The sequence below is a fragment of the Lissotriton helveticus genome, chromosome 12, assembly GCF_964261635.1.
Source record: "Lissotriton helveticus chromosome 12, aLisHel1.1, whole genome shotgun sequence".
NCBI lineage: Eukaryota > Metazoa > Chordata > Amphibia > Caudata > Salamandridae > Lissotriton > Lissotriton helveticus.
The window spans coordinates 635,151,973-635,174,851 of NC_136073.1; the positions used below are offsets into that span (position 1 = coordinate 635,151,973).

General features: G+C 45.1%; 1 protein-coding gene across 7 annotated transcripts in view; it reads right to left on the reverse strand.

The window, feature by feature from the left end:
- Positions 1-22,879, reverse strand: part of LOC144799973 (butyrophilin subfamily 2 member A1-like) — a 683,081-nt gene that overhangs the window by 489,535 nt on the left and 170,667 nt on the right. The window lies entirely within an intron of this gene.

A 22,879-nucleotide genomic window follows, 5' to 3' on the forward strand; every position in this document is an offset into this window, starting at 1 on the left:
TTGTATTTGAGGGACTACTTAGACACCATGCTTGAGAAAGGTTTTATCCGACCTTCACGCTCCCCAGCTTCTTCTTCTTTGTTTTTTATTCCTAAGCGATAAGGGGTCTTCGATGTTGCATCGATTACAGGAGATTGAATAACGTCACAATCAAGAACCGTTATCCTTTGCCGCTTATCGCCTCCCTCCTTGACAGAGTGCGCAATGCCCAGTTTTTCACCAAACTGGACTTGCGAGGTGCCTACCATCTTGTGCGTGTCAAGGAGGGGGACGAGTGGAAGACGGCCTTCTGTACTAAATACGGTCTTTTTGAGTACCTTGTGATGCCCTTCGGGCTTTGTAATGCCCCTGCGCCGTTTCAGTTCTTTATAAATGAAGTGCTCAAGGACATGCTTGATGTGTATGTGATCGTTTACATTGATGACCTGTTGATCTTCTCTCCCTCCATGGCGGAACATGTGCAACATGTGCGGAATGTGTTGGAACGCCTACGTGATAATCGCCTATATTGCAAAATGGAGAAGTGCACCTTTCATACACAAGAAGTCCCTTTCTTGGGTTCTGTTGTCTCTCCTTGGGGCCTCAGCATGGATCCCGCCAAGGTTAAGGCTGTTCTCTCATGGCCAGCGCCCCGTACTATTAAGGAAATCCAGAGTTTCCTGGGTTTAGCTAATTTTTATAGGCGGTTTATCCAGGGTTTTTCGGACTTGGTTGCTCCCATTACTGCATTGTTAAAGAAGGGTGTTCCGTTTTCGTGGTCCTGTGAGGCAGAAAGTTCTTTTCAGCTGCTGAGAGACACCTTCACGCGTGCTCCTGTGTTGCGCCATCCGGATCCCGCCTTGCCTTTTGTGGTGGAGGTGGATGCCTTCCAAGTGGCAGTGGGAGGCGTTCTATCGCAGGCGGATCCGGTGTCAGGAGAATCTCACCCTGTAGCCTATTACTCCCACAAATTCACCCCTGCTGAATACAATTATGCAGTAGGGGACAAGGAGCTCCTAGCGATAAAGAAGGCATTCGAGGAGTGGAGGTAATACTTACTAGGCGCTCGATACCCAGCCTTAGTGTACACCGACCACCGTAACCTCCAATATATCAAGTCAGCCAAAGCTTTGTCTATGAGACAATTACGCTGGTCCCAATTCTTCAGTGAGTATGACTTTACCATCCACTACAGGCCAGGGAGACGAAACGGCAAGGCGGACGCTTTGTCCCGACTGGGTTTCGAACATCCGGTGGAATTAGCAGATCCACCCAGCATTATTCCCAGGGAGAACATCATAGGTGGGGTACTCACCGAAGAGGTTTTTTTTGGACCAGGTCAAGAAAAGCCAAACCTCAGTGCACATGCAAGACATAGTGGGCTCTCAGGGAACAACAACCAAAGAGGGTTATGTTTGCGTTCAAGGAGGAGTGGTGTTGCCTACCCGTGAGTTGCAAGAGCAGGTCTTGGATTGGTATCATGCACATCCCGTGGCAGGCCATCCAGGAATTAAAAAGACAACTAAAGCAGTGCGTGAACGTTTTTGGTGGCCTACTATGCTTAAAGACATAGAATCCTTTGTGAAAACTTGTCATGTGTGTGCACAAAGCAAGGTATCTCACCAGAACCCAGTAGGGTTGCTTATGCCCCTAGCTTCTCCACCGGGCTCTTGGCATACAGTGTCACTTGAGTTTATAGTGGAGTTGCCACTCACCAAGAAGAACAACAATACTTTGCTAGTTATTGTAGACCTGTTCACAAAAACTGCTAATTTTGTCCCTTTGGGTGGTTTACCCACTGCTGTTGAACTGGCTTCAGTGTTTCTGCATCAGGTGGTCCGCCTCCATAGTTTCCCTTCTGTCTTAATTTCGGATAGGGGGGAACAATTTGTGTCTCATTTTTGGAGGTGTTTATGTTCCTTACTCCAGATAGATGTTAGACTGTCCTCTAGCCACCACCCTCAGTCAGATGGGCAGACAGAGAGGGTTAATCAATGTTTCGAACAGTACATTAGGAATCAAGTCCTACATTCCCTCGCAGACTGGGACGAGCTGGTATGGGTGGCTGAAATTTCATACAACAACAGTCCATATTCCTCCATTGACACCACACCTTTCTTTTGTTCCTATGGTTTTCACCCTAAATTACTGCCATCAGGGATCCCAACAGACAGTCCAACCCCAGTAGCAGCTGACCTGGTTGAGACACTACAGAAGGTACACAAGAGAACCTTAGAAAACCTAGAGATGGCTAAAGTAAGATACAAGGGGGAGCGGATTTACACAGGAGACTGGAACCTATCTATACATCCGGGGATAAGGTGTGGATGTCCACGAAACACATATCACTTAGTGGTCCTCGCAAGTTCAACCCCAAATTTATAGGTCCCTACAGGGTGATAAAGATGATTAACCCAGTGGCCATGAAGCTAGAGTTGCCCACTTCTTTCAGAATTCACCCTGTATTCCACGTCGCGTTGTCAAAACCAGTTGAACCGGGCACCAAACTGCCAAGGAAACTCGCTCCTATAACCATCCAAGATACTGAGGAATACGAGGTTGAGACTATCCTGGACTCACGTAGAGTGGGGAGAAGCCTCCAGTACTTTATTAATTGGAAAGGTTATGGAGTCGAGGAACGCACCTGGGAACCAGCTCATAACGTACACGCTCCTCGGTTGGTTTGTTTGTTCCATCAAAGACATCCGGACAAACCCAAACTTGTGGGGGGACATTGTGGGGGGAGTGTGCTGTCATGCCCAGAGGTCCCAACTGCTGCACCCGGTGTTCCCTGCGAGGCTCCGATAGCTGTGGTTGGTATAAAAGACGCACCACTTCAACAGACCGCCGCTTTGCGTTCTAGCGTCTAGCTTCCTATCTGTTTGTTTCCGTCCCCGTAGGGTAGCCTGACTTCCGGTTTTCCCTAGTTGTTGTTTCCTGATCCGGTGCTTAGCGTCCTCCGTGCAGGCGTTCAGCTCTCCTAATCCTTGCAGCCCTCTCTTGCGGTTTCGTTACCGTGTTAACTCTTACATCCTTGGGGCATTTCTGACTCCCTTTGTTTTATTTTGTTCACAGACACGTTTGGACCAATTCGTGTTTGGCTTTTGGTTTTATCCCCGTTTTATCCTGTTCCTGGTGCTCCGCCCGACAGCGATTCTTGTCCCGTCGTCCGGCCGGGTACTGCCTGTCTTATATTACTCAACTCGGTTCACTGGCCGGAGCTGTCTCCCGTCGGGTGAACTACCCAATTAGCCTTCCCCTTGGCAGTTTGAGTTACTCTTTGTTTTGGGGCACTTGCGTGGACCAGTGTATGGTGTGTTTTGCTGCTCAGCTACTAGAATCACGGTAACAGCGCGATTGCGCTGCCTCTATTATATTCTTGTATGTGGTTAACATTGCATGTGACAGGTTTTTGATAACTTCTTGGCAGATTACACCTTGTGCATACGTCAGAAGAAAGGCACGCATCACTCACATTCCTCCCTGGGAATAGAGTGGGGTACGAATCAAGTATTACTCATAATTCTCGATGAGAATAGCGTGGTGAGATTCACATACCATTACCCTGTACATACTGGCATATTTTGGGGTATAGAGCTCATAATCTTTGTCCTTCTGTTGTACAGGGAGACAACACCAATTTTTCCTACCATTTGCATCCCAAAGCCCAGACTGTTAGCTGTGGTAGGTTATATATATATATGCGTTGTGTATTAACACTGTTTTGTAGCAAAGTATAGGTTGTAACGTCTTCCTTCCTTTACAGCCTCCCTACTCATCAAGTAAACATGCTGAGGTTCAACAGACAGGACCTGCTATTTCCCCCGTCTTTCCTTGTTTCGTTTCCCTGTTTTCCCCTGGCGTGCCATTCGATACTCTAGAGTCTGATAGAGTTGGAAGGCCGTAGGGGAAGTCTGAGGACTACTCTCCAAGTTCCTGACGCTCCTGCGGAACGAGCCTGGCAATCATTACATTATTCACACATTTTTGCAACCGCCAACGCGTTTCGTCCACAATCAGACTTCTTCAGGGCTACAAAAGTATATAGAAAAACACTATTTGCAACATTGAAGACATACATTTAAAATTTACGTGCCAAATCGCTTTTTTTACAACCACTAACAACATGATTTAATCGCTAGATATTTTATTTTATTGGGAAAACATTTTTATATGTGCAGGGCGTACATGGAATAAATAGAGTCCAAATACCCCGTTCTCTAGATTAGATGGTGGAGGAGCAATCTATATGAGAAGGAATACTGACGATGATACTATAGTTTTATCGTTTCATTCAATTCTCATTATTATATCAAATATATTGTCATATTGCAAGGAGCAGGCCAATGCTTTAAAAATATTGCATCAACATAGACCCCACTTTGTACAAACATACACATACCTCACAATGTAATCTTTGTGTACTTTTCATATATCCATTGCCAAATGCGTTTTACCAAATGATCTGTAAAAATTAAGATATATATGGACATTCATGTTTACGGAACTTATGTGTGGACATACTATAATTGTGCCTACATCACTTACATTATTATTGACAAAACCAACATTTAAATGACCCGTAGCAACGCCTGTTACGTTTGAATGGTGCCAGTGAACTGTTGGTGGGCATAACTTTCTAGTGAAAGTAATCTTTCTGTAGCCTCTGCTTGACCCAATACCGGTCAAGCAGGTATCAAAGAACATATAACCAGTATGATAACTATTTTATTCCATATCAATCGTCAGACAGAACGAAGGAGCAACAATAGTATCCTTCTTCTTACCGTTATAGCAGTATGCATATATATTTTTTTTTATGTATTACAGGGCGACTCAGACCCACAGTCTAAAAGTAAATGATAGATCGTGGACTGAGTCTTAACTAATTTGCAACACCCAGCCATTCCGGGACATAGGCACACCTTAATATATTCGTGTATGCCGTTTTGTCCGCCATCTTTGTAAAGTTAAGCGACCCCGCAAAAAAATGTAATTACCCTCCATATGGACCAGAAATGGTTCAATAAACAATGTTAGGTTCCCTCTTACAAAGCCTCCATGCTAGCTATTCAAAACTAGTTTTAAAGTACCCCACATACTCACAGTGAGTAAATGCACCCGTCTGAGCGCGATCGTCTGACAAAGGAAGTTCTCACAATACGCCCACAGCCATGTCTCTTTATTTGCTGTTTAATTGATAAATTAGCCAATTCAGAAAGATTTAATTGATGAAATCAATATTCTAATTCGCGCCAAAAAGGATTGCGTAAATATACGATAGAAAAAACGGTAAGCGCCATCTTGGAATGGGTTATCAGTCGCTTACGGAGATATTTGAAATTGCACAGTATAAGTGCTTAATCCACCATATTTTGCATGTGGTTTCAGAAAGAACCCTTAATTTTGTTCATGACAAATTTATGCAAAAGTCTAAATAAATCGCCGAACACATCATGTTGCGATTAAAATCTGGATATATGCACAGCTTTACACTAACATATACCGGATTCCTTTATTTGTGTTTAGGCATTTGTAGGTGTTTCTTTAATAACGATTTTGGCATTTCGATTTGTTATTTAAAATACCGATTTTCCGCCACAGGTCACATGATTAATGATGTCACCACCATACTATTTCGAAAGGACAACAAGCGCCATCTTTGAATGGGCTATCGCTCCTTCACAGCAATATTCAAAAACACACGGCATATCTACCGCATTTATCATGTGTTTTCAAAGAACCTTCCTGTTCTTTTACGGTAAATGATAAATAGTGCCCATCACATCATGTTGTAAATAAAGTCAATAAGGCTGTAACTACGATGATCATATGACATATATATTATTTATGATTTAGCATTCTGCTAACATACCAATGAGTGTACTTTTGGCATATCAGTTCGTTATTTCAGACATAGATCATAAGCTAACTCATCATGTAATGTTGGATGCCATTCTATAGTAATATATTTAGACGTCACAAAATCCTTCCAACCAAACAGACTGTTTGTACTACACACAATTTGAACCTACAAACATATTCTGTCTGTTTTATGAACATATTCAAAAAGATACGCAGCATATATGTTTAAAGAATTAATGTATAATCCGATGTCATAACATTAATGCTTTCATTAAAATGCTCACAGATTTTAATCTGCGGATATGACCTCTACTCATGTTGTTTTAGTCTCATAACATTCATTGATTTTATATGCGCTTTGGTCATATTTGGATCATTGCGTTCACATGCGTTCACATATATTGTGTTCAAATGTAGTGCACACTCATTTACTAAATTCAATACTGGCCTCACACTAGACATGGCAATTGTCACCCTCACTACCCAATTTCGACGGATGTGCACCATCTCACCGTATGGTATCGCAGCAATCGTTGTTCTGGGGTGACAACTATCGGCATGTAACACCCTATTTAAAGCAGTTGGTTTCCTGTACAGGTCGCTGTGGATCATTTGATCCTTCACATAAAGCCTGAAGTCCAGGAAAGTAATTTCTTCTCCGGAACTACTTAAAGTAAGCTTGATGTTACGCATATTGTCATTAAGATAGAGAAAGTAGTCATTGAGTTCAAGGGAACTCCCTTTCCATATCAAAAAGATGTCATCTATAAAGTGTGTATAAAATAGCTTAGCCTCTCTTCTTACAAGGAGGTCAAAGAGTCATTAAAGAACAAAACCATACATTGGGTTCGGCATAAGCGCAACTGTCTATAGGTAATACATTCAGATTTACTCAAGGCGGAGCGCTTATCGAACAAAAATTCCCCCTATGATACTTTACTACTTACAGTCAGAACAAAAGATATAGCAGATGGGCTTATTGCTCTCGATTTGAGAACAGGACCACATCATTGCAGCCCGGTGAGATTTAGATCATACAACCCCGGGGAAACATCAAAAGGGAGACACCCCAAATAAGTCACTCGTAGACGATCCTCTAACTCCGATGAAGTGTACAACAACTTGGAGGTAGTTGATTGACAGCTAATGTCACCTCTATCATTTAATCAATGCGAGGGTCCCCTCATTTTGCATAGTGCCAATCCACCAACATCCCCCCTTGATATCATATATATAGAAAGGGGAGAAAGAGGGATTGATTGCGATCAAGTAGTAACCAGTGGCAGAGAGCATCAATACAGCCTCGCCAAATACGTTTGGTACATTGGAATACAGTGGGTTTGAAACAAAAACTAAAAGATTCATAATGGCAGGAGTACATCAATTCTAGCGAAATCTGCTTGCTACAAGAAACTTGGTCACTTGCATCTCCACACAAACTTGGGTACAGCACAAACGACAACATTTGTGCAACACCTTCCATTAAAGGTAGACCTTCTAGGGGCCTTGTCACATGGATTAAAATCCCTTTAGATATAGAAATAGCAAGGGTACACATTGCTTCACAAGATATACTTGGGATAAAGGCATTAACCAAAGATAAAACTGAAATATACATACTAAACATCTATAATAGACCAAGTCCCTCTAGCAAAGAATCTCACATGAATGAATGAATATTACATTTGTAAAGCGCGAACTTAGCCCAAGGGCATCAAGGCGCTGTAGAGGACCACACATAGCCACAAAAACATGCTCATATCAAGGTTTGAGTAAAGAGCCAGGTTTTCAAGGCCCTGCGAAATAGAGCATGAGACATAAGACCCGATAGTCTATCAGGAAGAGCGTTCCACAGCCTGGCAGCAGCGGAGGAAAAGACCCTGCCTCCCCATCTAACTGTTTTATATCTAGGTACTACCAGCAAATTTTTGCTAGCTGACCTGAGCTGTTTGGTATGGGCATAGCGCTGAAACATTGCCATAATAGCATCAGGGCCTAAACCATAATAAGCATTATGTTTGAGGCAAAGAGTCTTGAAGAGGATTCAGCGATTTAAAGGCAGCAAGTGCAACGAGACGAGGGAGGCCGAGACTGAGTGGTATTTGGGTAAGTCCATCACCAGCCATGCTGCCGCATTCTGCACCAGCTGAAGATGATGCACCAGGCCCTTATTTATTACCAGATAGAGAGCATTGCAGGAATCGAGTCCGGACATTACCAGAGCAATTACTGCCTGTTTTCTGGATCCAAAGGAAAGAAACTGGTAAATTTTCCTAAGCAGCCTGATTATCCCAAAACATGTGGATATAGTTCTGCTGATCTGTAGGTCCATGGACACAGATGAATCAACTGTAACACCCAGATGTTTCCCATGGCATACGGGAGAGGGGCAGCTACCCAGCGTATCTGGCCACCAGTCTTTAGACCAAATGTCATGTTGATTGCCAAAAATCAAGATGTCAGTTTTTCCCCCATTCAATTTGAGATTGTTTTCAGCCATCCAAGCTGAGACTGCCTGCATGCTGTTGTTAAAATTAGCGGCAGATTCACTAATGCTGTTAGTAATGGACACCATCATTTGAGTGTCGTCAGCATAGGACAGTACCTCAAATCCAAAGGATCCTACGACTCTAGCTAGAGGGGACACATAGATATTAAAAAGAGTGGGGCTCAGGGAGGAGCCCTGAGGCACCCCACATATCAGAGGATTGGAGGCTGAGTAAACATGGCCCATTTTCACTATCTGTGACCTCTTACTGAGGAAGGAGGAAAGAAGCCTCAAAGCCGTAACCCCCAAACCCTATCTCCTTGAGGCGATCAACCAGCCTCAAAGGAGATATGGTGTCAAACGTTGCGATAAGGTCGAGCAAGATCAGCAGGGTAGTGTGCCCTGCATCGACCTGAACCCGGATGTTGTCAAGAACTGCCGTTAGCACGGACTCAGTGCTATGATGGCTTCTAAAACCATGCAGTGACCCATCAAGCTGCTGATAGTCTGATAGAAATGTGCTAAGATGGGAGTTCAGATATCTCTCCATAATCTTAGCTGAGACTGGTAGCAACGAGATGGGGCGACAGTTTTTTAGTTCCAAAGGGTCCAGAGAAAGCTTTTTTAAAAGTGGTTTAACCACAGCAGTTTTCCAAGGAATTAGATACTGCCCCTTAGTAATAGCCATGTTAATGACTGCAGTAAGGTGGGGAACAATAACTTCCCTTCCAAGTTGTAACACTTTTAGGGGGCAGGCATCCAAAGGAGACCCGGAGGTGACCCCTTCTAAAAGTTGGTCAGTCATTTCAGGTGAGATACAAGGGAAAGAGCCTAACTTAGGTTTGTCCTCCAATAATACTGAATCATTAGAATCAGGTACGGAGGTAACCGACAGCCCTTCCCACAATATAGTCCTCCAGAATGGAATTTATATCAGTGAACTTGGTACGAAAAAAGTCTGCCATTCTATTACAAAGTTCTTGACAGCAATCCACAGAGTCAGCTACCGTAGGGGACATAGGGGAGTTAATAACCTTGAAGAGCTCTCTTGAAGATTTCATAGACTCAGTAATCTTGGAATAATACATTCTTTTTTCCTCCATAATGGCCGCTTTATAGACCCTTAAGCTCTGTTTATGTACCTGCAGGCGCCAGATCCTTTCCTGTTTACGGCAGGATTGTCTCAGCTTTCTGAGCTTGTCCGAGTACCATGGAGCCGAGGGTTTTCTTCTTGCTACATAGTGGTTTGAAATGGGGGCCAGAGTGTCTAAGGCTCCTAGCAACCCACTCGACAATTTTTCTGCTGTTAGATTGACATCCAGGTGATCGGAGAACTGGAAATTCAAAAAAGATTTAGCAAGATCCTCCTTACTAATACGACTTAGGTTTCTCCTTTCCTTGCCAATCTTTTTACTAGCTGAGGGAGAAATAGATGCTGAGGTGTGGAATTTAAAAGGGACCGCATAATGATCTGGCCAAGAGAGAGGTAGAGGCGATCCCACCTCAATCCGAGGATCATTAGAAAATATGCCATCCAATATATGTCCGGAAAATGGGTTGTACTAGCAACCAGCTGGGAAAACCCACAGCAGCCTAGAGTTTCCAGAAGAGTTTGAGTGTCTTTACATGAATAAATATCTAAATTAAAATTAAAATCCCCAAGCTCGCGAGCGAAATGGTCGCCTTGTAGCTCGGCTCCGTCAGCCTTCTGGCCTGACTCACATATCCTGCTACATATCCTGCCCAGAGACGATACATTTTCGAAGAAAGAGAAACGCAACACTTCGCTCCCACTCACCGTCTGACCTGGAGGCTCCGACTTGCGGTGGATCCGGAGTTGTGCCCTCTTGCGGAAACCGGGGCCTTTGTGAAGCTGAGACCGGGGCTTCGCCTATTGGATCCGGCCTGGCGTTGTGGTGACTGTTGGCCCCGGCCGAGAGACTGCACCACGAGAGAGAGAGCCACTGTGAGAAATCCCCGGTGATCCTGAACCGGGCCTGCCTTGACGGCCGTGAGGCTGGTGCAGGGCGCGATGCTCCATGGACTAACCATGTAAAGGGGTTTCCCCGCCGCCGCTCCGTCCATCGATCCTGGACCCTCGCGCTCGAGCTATACTTTTGAGGAGCACCGGCTCGAACATAGGCGACCTTCCGCTTGGTGGGGCTCTCTTTTCTGCACCGCGGTGGTCATTGCCGGGACCCCCCCAGACATCTGTAAAGGCCTACGTCTGTGGACTGTTCCGGGGGTGGCGGAGAGTGAAGAAGGGGTTGAATTTACAAAATGGCTGCCGCAGTTTGGAGCTGTGGATTTACTCCTGATGGCGATCTCCGGTTGCTAGATTGCGCGGAAATATGGCCATGTGGACGTGAGCCTACGATCGGCGACGTTCTTGCTGCCTTGAGATCTTTACACGCGACCTTGGCCCCCGGTGCTCCTGAGGACTTGTCCCGATCCACCGCCATCTTGGGTGAACGCTCCTTCAAGGTCCCCTCTTGCTTCGGTGATACCATTGCCTCACCCCCCTCGATGGCTCCGAAATATGGTGCTGCTATCCACCAACGGATTTGTACATCGGCGGCTTCAGAACCTCCTGTTCGATGTTCGGAAACTGGAGACTTAGACACTGTGCGAGGGCCCGATCATCCCCGGGTGCCTGAGAAAGATGGCGGACTGCTGCTTGTTTTTACCTTGATGAGGTCTTGTTTCTATTCTGCCAGTATACTCCCGTCTTTTCGAACGACGAGACTGCCCTCCTGTTTTTTATTGCCCCTGTTGCTGTTGCTGATATATTTGGATTGCTTATTTGAATTTTTATTCACTTGCTTTTTCATTGACCTTTCTGACCAGCATCTGTATCGTACTCTTTTTCATTTGTGTGCTTGCCTCGCGTATTGCACGCTTCAGGCTGTTATTTGGTGGGTGCTAAATGCAGTGAAGAAGGGATTGGGGTGAGATGCATGGCCCCCGAAAGATTATTGGTATACGAATTCATGGCGGAGTTGCCCATATTCATAGTGCTATGAGAAACCTCTCTGAAAGTTTTATTGTGCTCGAGTCTATATCGTTCTGGTACACATGTACTGTAGTGTATGGTTGGGTGGAGGGCTGTAGCTGACCGTATTTATTTCTGATCTCATGCTCCTCCCTCCTATTTACTATTTTGTTTCCGTATCTTTTTTTGTCTTCTGCTTCTTTTCTCTCTTATCTCCACTATATTTCGGGTTCTGGTTTAGGGCGACAGGCGCGCTGTTTGGAGGATAGGCCGTAGCCTTCTGCAGGGGTGCTGGGTGGGATGGGTGGGTTGGGTCTTTTTTGTTGTTTTATTTTCTTCAGTTCTATGGCCCTTTTGTATATCTTTATGGGGGTGCCGCGTCTATCCTTTGCCTCCCGTGGTATGATTGGGTGGGATATGTGACGTCGCTGTTCCTCTTCTTAAAGTTCTGTTGCTTCCGATGCGACTCCCATGCCCTCATCGTTGCAATTCCCCTGTTCCTATGTGTGTTCCTTGCTATGGGGAGCTTGTTCCGACGCGGCATTCCTCTTCTTTTAATCTGTGTTTTCTTTCCTTCTTTTCTTTCCTTTTCCCTCTTCCTCCCCTCCCCTTTTCTTTTTCTCCCCAGGTTAGTATGGCGGGCTAGTTTTAATGATATTACTATTCCGGCCCCCCTGTTCTGTATCCAAGTGCTATTGGGTGGTGGGTACGCCAAGTTATTATTGATTGCATATTGATTTGTGCTTCCTACGTCTGTCCTTCTACTGATGTGTATAGTACTGCCATTTCTACATTGCTGCCCTTTATCCTTTGGCTGTTAATGATTTGTGCGGGGTATCCGGTTATTGTTTTGTTCTCGCTGAGCCTGCCATACGCCATATCGTTATATTATAAAATTAACCTATATTACTCCTGATTGCTGGCCGTATAGATCCTCATACTTCCCCCTCTCTTTTAGCGACTATATTGAATGTACAATTTTACTCTGATTCTGTGACTACTATTTTGGAATTTTCGACTGCTGTAACATGTCGTGGCCGGCCAGATCGGTTGTAGGCCCAGCCTTGTATATCCTTTCTGTACAAATAAAGGTTTAAAAAAAAAAAAAAAAAAAAATAATCCCCAAGCAGGGTTAAATTGGATCTTAATAAATAAGGTTCCAAGAGGTTGCTAAACTCTTGACTAAAAGCGGATCTAGAACCAGGGGGGGGCGCAATAGGATAGCACCCCAGAAAAACCTTCGGTGGGGAGAATGTTTATTGAAAAATATAAAGCCTGATAATGGTCAGAGGGAGTGGTAAGGGGCTCAGTACAACACGTATAGGTATCCCTATAGAGAATACCCAACCCCCCTCCAATTTTACCTACCCTATCAAGACTAGCCAAGCTGTACCCATAGTGTATAGCTTCAACAAGATCAGGGTCAGAGCAGTCGCTTGCCCAGGTCTCTGTAATAAACAACCAGCCAGGTTTACGCAGGGAGACAAAATCTCTAAAAGCGGTCTTATTTTTGATCAATGATCTAGAGTTAATAAGATAACCCTGGATCACAGGCTCTACGAGGAGTGGGATAGGATTGATGGGTTCCACAGGAATAGAGTCCGCCCCTGCCTGGGTCAGGCAGAAATTACACAGGGGAAAAGCAAAAGAATGATTTTCACTTAAGAACTCAGGGTAAGCAGTGGGGTAGCAAGGAACTCTGCGCTGCTGTACTCCCATACATTCTTCTCTGGTATAGGTGGTAATTTCATGCTGTTCAACCACCGATTTACCAACGTTTCCGGCGCAGGGCGCGGTCTCAGCGTGGATGGGCACAGACAGGCTTGCCTTCGGCCAGCCAGCGGCGCACCCGCTGTTCAAGTCCGCTGCGCGCGAAAAAAGGCATGAGTTTAAGTAGGCAGGAGCAAAGTGATGTTGACCTCCATGCTCCAACCCCAACAAGCCGGAAGTAAGGATTGCCGAAAATGCTCTCGCCCTCCACAACAAACGGAGGACCCGCGGTGGGCCGGGGCGAGAGCAAGATGTGCAAGTGCACGTGCAAGTCAGTGCAGGTAAGTAGCAGAAAAGTATGGCAAAGCAAAATAACAACCAGCAAAAGATTAAAATAGAAAGCTAAACCCAGCCCGAATTCAAATAAAGACTAAAAGATCAATAAATTCCCAGAGATCCCAACCATGTAAACTACAGGCAGTCTCTCACAACTGCGTGCGTCCGCTGCGCGCGAAAAAAGGCATGAGTTTAAGTAGGCGGGAGCAAAGAGATGGTGACCTCCAGGCTCCGCCCCCAACAAGCCATAAGTCAGGCTTGCCGAGAATGCTCTCGCCCTCCACAACAAACGGAGGACCCGCGGTGGACCAGGGCTAGAGCAAGATGTGAAAGGGCAAGTCAGTGCAGGTAAGTAGCAGCAAAGTATGGCAAAGCAAAATAACAACCAGCAAAAGATTAAAATAGAAAGCTAAACCCTGCCCAAATTAAAATAAAGAGTAAAAGATTAAAAGGTCAATAAATTCCCCGAGATCCCAACCATGTAAACTACAGGTAGTCACTCACAACTGCGCGCAGTTCTAAACAGATAGAAATGTTTTTAAGCACAATTGATCCAAGGGCCACAGTAATTATAGGTGGCGATTTCAATAGAAATTTTTAACCCGTATTAGGACTAGGGTACATCATCAAAGAAGAGGCTACAGCAAATAACATACCCTTGTTAGAGGTCGGCTCCATAGTACCGTGCACAGTAGCCACCTCACAGCTCACTTGACTTGTCGCAGGGCACGGATTAAGGGCCTGCAATGGCAGGTTACCTTCCGACAGACCGAGTGCTCCCGCATTTATCAGGGGGACCACTAAGAGTAGCCTTGATTACATACTGGTTTCAGTTAACTCCTGGTCTTGCATGCTTGATATCATAGCTGAAGCTAGAGAAGACTGTGATCACCTTCCATTATGTTTATCAAGAGCAGGCACTCTATTCGATCCCTTGAACAGGAGAAACAATGATACAATCCTTTTCCTACCCTTGATTAGTAATAACCAAAGATCTTTGAAATGGACATGAATAGTCGGCAAGGTCGAAATTACGACCAACACCTTTTCAGAAGTTATCCTTCCATATATTGAACTGCCTCCTGAAGAAATTCCTATAGTTAACATCCATAAAATTATGACAGAGAAATTAAAATTGATTATGACAAAAACATCCAAAGGAAATGGGGTGGGGAAACCAGAGTCCTCTACTTGTCCCAACCAGTGGTACAATAGTACTTGTCGCAAAGCTAAAACAGAGCTGATATTGGCAGCAAAATCTAATAATATAGAGACAATGAGAGATAAAAGGACGAGATATAAAAGGCTATTAACTGAAACCAAGAGAGATTGGGACGACAGCATTTGGACCAAACTGATCTTAGCAGCTTAAACAAGGGACAACACGGGCTTCTGGAGCCTAATAGCCAAAGGAAACAAAACAGGGAAAAGCAACTTGGATCACTTTTTGGACCCCAGCACCTGGGTGAATCATTTTACGAAGCTTTATGCTGTAGCTAATAGCGAAATAACTTATACACACTGTAGAGTCACGCAAAGTATCCCCACATCTACCAAAACGGCACAAAACAGCACCCTACAAATTAGCATAGAGGAAACTCTTACAGCTATAGATGCTGTCAAGCGAGGGAAATCACCAGGCCCAGACAAAATTCCAGGTGAGCTATTGAAACATGACAAAGCTGTATGGGGTCATATAGCAATCTTCTATGCAATGCCGTGGTGGCAGGAGCGCCAATACCAGAATCCTGGAAGGGGGCCGATATTATCTCAATCTTCAAAAAGGGGTAGCGTCAAGAACCAGTAAATTATCGCCCCATAAGCCTCATCGATACTTTACAAAAGATTTACTCAAGACAGTTTTATCAAAATTGAATGACTGGTTAGAGAGAAATAGCATTTTAACACAATTCCAGGCTGGGTTACTAGCACAATTGACGAGGTTTTTAGACTTCTTTGTTTGGGGCGGAAATACACTGTTTTAAAGAAAAGTCATTTGCATGTAGCTTTTACTGACCTGAAGGCAACTTTTGATTTGATTCCCCGAAACTTGCTTTGGAAATCCTTAAAATCACAAGGCATACCCGAGGATCTTCTTATCTAAATAAGGAGATTACACAAAGACAACTAAGCAAAAGTTAGGTGGGGACCAAGGGGAGAATTGTCAGGTGCAGTCCCTAGAAGGAGGGGTGTCAAACAGGGCTGCCTGTTGGCACCCACCCTTTTCTCATTATTTGTAAATGACGCCCCAAAATATCTATTGGGATGTAGTCATGATTCCCTGAAGCTAGGGGAGTGCCTGTTCTGGCTCTTTTATTTGCGGACGATACCGCATCTTAGCTTCACAACCACCAAAAGGCCTTCAAAATCTGCTAAACACATTTAGTGATTATTGTGTTACAAAAGGTTTAGAAATAAACTCATACAAAACAAAATACAATGGCATTTAAACCGCATAAAACTTTTAAGAAGAACATTACCCTCTAAGAACAGAGGCTAGAGTATGTGTCGAATTTTAATTATTTAGGTATCACACTAGAAACTAACTTGAAGTGGTTCTCCCACTAGCAAAAAAGCAGGACTATTTTGACTCAAAATTCAGTACCGGTAATACAAAAGACACAAGAACAGTAATACCAAAGCCGTTTCTCCTGCGCTTGAAGTTTATAAATATAGGGCTCAATCTGCTACCCTATATGGTGCTGAACTCTGGGGAGTCTCTTGTAAGAATACGTTTGTGGGAGAAGGAAACAAGTTTCTTAGAAGACTATTATGTCTGCCTGTAAGGACACACATGATCCTGGTCACTGTCGATCTTAATTTAAAGCGCTTTGCCCATCATGCAATCTTAAAACCCTTGTTATTCTGGGTGCGCCTATGGAGCACCCCAGAGTTAATCTGGTACAGGGAAGGATTAGAAGGGATCCTAGAACTCGATTAATCGGTTACTCGTGGGTGAAACATGCATACATGGTTCTGTAAACTGGGGCTTAACCACTTTTGGGAAACTACCAATTTATTGACACCATCTGCGAAAAAGACGCTGAAGAGTTTTTTCTGGGTGTATATGCAAAATAGCATTTCGCACAGCTCTGCTAACGGTAGGCTGAAGCATCAATTTCTCCTAACAAAACCTCTCCCGTTTTATGAACCATATCTGGATGAAGTTCAACACCAACTTGCAAAATCTTCGTATACGAAGTTCAGCTATGGTATTGTGCAAGGTAACTCTAATACAGCTAAATGGGGTTGTAAAAATGGTGAGCTTAATGGCGATAGTTTGTCTGTGTGAACTTAATACCCCAGAAAACAACTCCCACATGTTGTTCTTCCGTCCAGCGTATGGTTTCCCCAGACGTAAATGGATTAAACATTTATGTCGGAATCTGGGTATGAGATCATGTTCAGATGCAACAAGAATCTTAAAAACTGACACTACACAGACAATAGTTTTTAGTGTCTGTAGATTTTTATTTGCTGTTAATCTAATACGTGTAAATACAAAAGGTAATGTGTCGGAATCAATACTGTAATCACCATTACATGGATAGGAAAATATTAATTAATCCTGCCACAGAATTATTTCTCAAGATTAGTTAATATAAATGAATGTCACCAACACAAACTGTAGTTTTCCAAATAGATTTTTTTATATATCATTGAAAACATTATATTATATGTATTATTTCAAATAGCAAATACAATATATAACATATAACCACAGACTAACAAACATTCTTATATATAGCCACAAGGAATTATCTATGTATAAATATCCACCTCGCTGAACACAGGTATTGTAGCGTGTAAAGAATATACTTAAATCCCTTATTACCCTACTCATTAATACAGATGTTGTTCATATATATTCAAAAGCATTCTGTTTAGAGAGCTTCTGATCACATGGGAGTACATCATTGGACAACAATTCAAAAGTCCTTCTCTAATCATTAGTACTCTCACACTTTTTTTTTATTGTTTCAAATTATATAGGGCTTCTCCAAAAAAGGTAGAGCAAAGAAAGGTATGAAATTTTAGCATAGTATCATGTTACGACGTCCAATCACGTCGGCACTTGCAGTTTCAAACTCTCAGTGGTCATCGACTGCCTGTATAGAGGACTATCCTGGAATATTAAGGAAATATGAACATCTCTGGCACTTTACAGCAGTAGCATTTTTTGCACGCCGTAGCATTTTGCACTTTAATTATGCCTAAAACCCAACAAATTAGCTATTTGTATGTGTTTTCAACAATTTTGTAAGTTTATACCCCGCCTGGTAGTTCTAAAATTCCTTGTTTGAATGTTCGAATTTGAAAATTATCTATTTGTTTTAGTACATTTTTATAATTTTTAAGAGTCTGTTTTTTGTAACAAACGAATATTGAACATGTACAGAATGACTGCCTAAAAAGATGATTACTCTATTTGTGGAATTGTTCGTTTTTGAATACTTATTTGCTATTATCTTGCATCTTTTATGGTTTTTCAAACCGAATAAAGACTATTGAATTGAATTGATTGCAAGAGAATGAGAACATTTCAATTTGATGTTGTACGCAGATGAATAATGATGTTAGTTGCTTAGTAAGAATTTGTTCTTCTGTGTGCTTGTAGGTATATGCAGAACTCTGGTAATTTCATAGCCGATGCATAGGAGATCCTTTTGTGTTGCTCACCAAAGTTTAACAAACTAGCAAAGGTTTATGATAAGAGACTCATTTTGGAGGCAGAGATCCACGAAGTTGGTGACTTATATTTGGGTTGGGTGATCTGTAACTTTGAAGCATTAAAAAGTGCATTTTAAGTTGCAATGGGTCATTTTCTGGCATACAATGCTATGATCAAAGCAGAGATACAGACATAAACCAAAGTGGAGAATGCCCTGTTACATGTGAGGTATTGTATTGTCCAAAATCATAGCATATGACAAATGCAGGCATAAGGTGACCACCTTATTCTTCCTAACAATGCCCAACTTCCATAGAGACGTCTCACAATTGAAGGGGAAATGGGAGTAGAATAGGGGGCGGGGGTAATATGAGTAAATACTTGGAGTACAAAAAATGTGATAAGAAATAGACTCGTTTTAAAAAATATTTTATTTATTGGAGTTTCGTGCAGACATAAACTTAGTACAGATTATATTGCAGTTTCGTGTCTTACAATTCTTTACAGGATTTGTATCCATCCATGGCCACTTTACATATGACAAACAAATGATATCACATTGCATCATGAGAGAAGGACGGATGTGGAACACGGGGAGGTTCCGTCCACACTAGGGGGGGGGGGTTGGGGGAGTTGGGGTGGTGAAGGGAGGTGCTGCAGGGGAAAAAATGAGAGTTCATATATTGAAGAATTGTTGGTTCTATTATTAAGATTAGCTTAGATACGGCAAAGACAATATCATCTGATCTTGACATGGCTTTAATATACATAACATATATGCAAATGATCTGCTTATTTTGCACAAAGGAAGGGTCTGCTGCTATTATATATTTGCACTGTCTATTTGCCTATTTTGCACAAAATAAGGGTCTGCTGCTACTTATACTTGCTGCTATTGTATCTGTATTAAGTATTTATTTATTGATGTACAAAGAGCTTTTTTTTCATATTTGTCTATTTTCTTATTTGCACAAAAGAGAGGTTCTCTGATATTTATTATATTATATTATCGTACTGTTCCGACTACTTCCCTATTTTGCACAAAGTAAAGGGTTTGCAGCTATCTATATTTGCACTGAGTACTCATCTATTGACATACAAAGAGTTCTTGACAATCTGCTTATTTGCACAAAGAGAGGGTCTCTTGATGTTTACTATATTATTGTATTGTTAAATAATCCTTTTAGCATACGTACTCACTAAATCTATTTTCTAGCATGTTTTTAATTATGGCCTTTTTAAAAAAAAAAAAACAAGTAGCATGCTGAAGTTTATCTCTTTAAATGCAAACGGTCTGAACAATGTTCGGAAAAAAACCGCTATTGAATGTTGGTTAAAAAATTTAAAACCCTGATATTATTTATTTACAAGAGACCCATCATAGAGATCAGGCCGATGCAGATAAACTATTTAAGAACCGGGCTGGCCATACGATATCCTCTTCAGCTGGATTGACAATCAATCAATCAATCAAGACATTTATAGAGCGCGCTACTCACCCGTAGGGTCTCAAGGCGCTGGGAGGGGGGGGGGGGTGCCGTTACTGCTCGAACAGCCAGGTCTTGAGCTTCTTCCTGAAGGAGAGGTGGTCTTGGGTCATGCGTAGGTCGGACGGGAGTGAGTTCCAGGTCTTGGCAGCCAGGTAGGAGAAGGACCTTCCTCCTGTTGTCGCTCTTCGGATGCGGGGGACGGCGGCGAGGGCGTGGCTGGTTGATCTGAGGAGGCGCGTGGGAGTGTAGAAGTTGATCCGGTTGTTGAGGTAGCTCGGGCCTTGGTCGTGTAGGGCTTTGTGCGCGTGGGTGAGGAGGCGGAAGGTGATTCTCTTGTTGACCGGGAGCCAGTGCAGGTCTCTCAAGTGTCCGGAGATGTGGCTGTGTCGGGGGATGTCGAGGATGAGTCTTGCTGAGGCGTTCTGGATCCGCTGGAGTCTTTTCTGGAGCTTGGCGGTGGTTCCGGCATAGAGGGCGTTGCCGTAGTCCAGTCGGCTGGTGACGAGGGCCTGGGTGACCGTCTTCCTCGTCTCGGTGGGGATCCACCGGAAGATCTTCCGTAGCATGCGCAGGATGTTGAAGCATGACGAGGAGACGGCGTTGACTTGTCTGGTCATGGAGAGGGAGGAGTCCAGGATGAAGCCCAGGTTGCGTGCGTGGTCCGTCGGTTTAGGTGCGGTGCCCAGGGCGGGGGGCCACCAGGAGTCGTCCCAGGCGGAGGGCGAGGATCCCAGGATGAGGACCTCTGTCTTGTCTGAGTTCAGTTTCAGGCGGCTGGTCGACATCCATTCGGCTACCTCTCTCATCCCTTCGTGCAGGTTGGCTCTGGCGGCGTCGGGGTCGTTGGTCAGGGAGAGGATCAGCTGGGTGTCATCGGCGTAGGAGATGATGTTCAGGTTGTGTTGGCGTGCGATGGTCGCGAGGGGGCTCGTGTAGACGTTGAAGAGGGTGGGGCTCAGCGAGGATCCTTGGGGTACGCCGCAGATGACTTCGGTGGCCTCTGACTTGTACGGTGGTAGACGGACTCTCTGCGTTCTGCCGTCGAGGAAGGAGGTGATCCATTCCAGTGCCTTCTCCTGGATTCCGATGTTGCTGAGGCGCTGTACAAGGGTGCGGTGGCAGACAGTGTCGAAGGCCGCGGAGAGGTCCAGGAGGATGAGGGCCGCTGTTTCTCCGTTGTCCATCAGAGTTCGTATGTCATCGGTGGCAGCGATGAGGGCGGTCTCGGTGCTGTGGTTCGCTCTGAAGCCGGACTGTGAGGGGTCGAGGGATCCATTCGTCTCGAGGAAGGCGGCCAGTTGTTTGTTGACGGTCTTCTCGATGACTTTGGCCGGGAACGGGAGGAGCGAGATGGGACGGTAGTTCTTGAGGTCGGTGGGGTCTGCTGTGGGTTTCTTGAGAAGGGCGCTGAGTTCGGCGTGCTTCCAGCTCTCAGGGAAGGTGGCGGTGTCGAAGGAGGTGTTGATGATGTCCCGCAGGTGGGGTGCGATGACAGCGTCGGCCTTGTTGAAGACGTGGTGAGGGCAGGGGTCGGTCGGAGATCCGGAGTGGATGGAGTTCATTGTGCGGATGGTGTCTTCGGTGCTGATCGGCGTCCAGGTGCGGAGGGTGGTGGTGGGTGGCGTTGTTGCGGTTGTGGCTTCCGTTAGTTGGTTGCTGAAGCTGTTGTGTATGTCCGCGATCTTGTTGTGGAAGTAGGACGCGAGGGAGTTGCAGAGGTCTTGCGACGGGGTGATGTCGTTGTTAGCGGCGTTGGGGTTGGAGAGCTCTTTCACGATGTCGAAGAGTTCCTTGCAGTTGTGTGCGTTGTTGTCCAGCCGGTCCTTGTAAGTATTTTTCTTGGTGGCGCGGATCAGTTGGTGGTGTTTCCGGGTGGCGTGCTTGAGGGTGGTCATGTTGTTCGTAGTTGGATCCCTCCTCCAGACTTTCTCGAGGGCTCGACAGTTCTTCTTGGAGCTCTTGAGTTCGTCGGTGAACCATGGTGTTTTTCTGCTGCAGGGTCCGCGGGGTGGGGTTCTCAGAGGGGCGAGTTCGTCTGCGCAGTTGTTGATCCACATCGTGAGGTTGTCTGCGGCCTGGCTGGGGTTCGCTGAGCTGGCGGGAGGGTGCTGGCTCAGGGAGGCGGTGAGCTGGTCGGCTGTGATCTTGTTCCAGCTTCTTCGGGCAACCTGTTGCTGGTGGTGGTGGATCGTCGTTCTTTTGAAGGTGAAGTGGACACAGCTGTGGTCCGTCCAGTGGAGTCCTGTCGCGTGGCTGAAGGTGACGTCTTTGCTGGATGAGAAGACGGCGTCGAGTGTGTGTCCGGCGAGGTGGGTGGGGGAGGTCACCAGTTGCTTGAGTCCGAGGTTGGCGAGGTTGTCGAGCAGGCTGATGGTGTTGCGGTCGCTGTTGTTCTCCAGGTGGAAGTTGAGGTCCCCCAGGAGGATGTAGTCGGCGGAGGGGAGGGCATGCGGGCTGACGAAGTCGGTGATGTCCTCGCTGAAGCGTGTGCGTGGTCCCGGGGGTCGGTAGATCAGGGTGCCTCTGAGGGTGGTCTTCGGGTCGGTGTGGATCTGGAAGTGCAGGTGTTCAGCGGTTGTCAGGGTGTCGTCGGTGTTGGTCGTGATGCGGATGGTGTCTCTGTGGATGATGGCAATGCCTCCTCCCGTCAGGTTGGCGGTGCGGTCCCTCCGGATGATCTTGTAGCCCTCTGGGATGGCGATGGCGATGTCGGGGGCTGAGGAGGCGTTCATCCAGGTCTCGGTGAGGAAGGCAACGTCAGGGGCGGTGGTGTCGAGGAGGTTCCAGAGTTCTACGGCATGTCTGTGGACGGAGCGGGTGTTGAGCAGGAAGCACTTGAGGTGGTTGCTGCTGGTGTTCGGCTTGGCGGGTGCAGGGAAGGTCCGGATGCAGGTGAACTTGCAGGCGTGGCAGCTGAAGGGTCCGTGGGTGTGCTTCGGGGCGGCTCGGTGACATCCTGGGATGCGGCCGGTGTTGAGTGCGATGAGAGGAGTATGTATACTGATAGGAAAACACCTAGGTTTTATCCTGGCAGGCACAGCCACAGATCCCAGAGGTAGATGGGCAGTTGCCCATGGCAAATTATACAATGTAAATATAATCCTTGTTACAATATACGCTCCTATCTTAGACGATGCTCAGCCAATCCTACAGTTAAAAAACTTTATAACGGGCCTTCCCGGGTCAATAATATGGGGAGGTGACTTTAATCTTTTGCAAAATGCTGTATTGGATTCATCTAAAAAAGATCGCCGTCAGAATAAACCCCAATCTGTCTTGGCAATTTAAAGTTGCAAATTAGACCTTGATATCATGGATTATTGGCGAGTTAATAACCCACTCAAAAG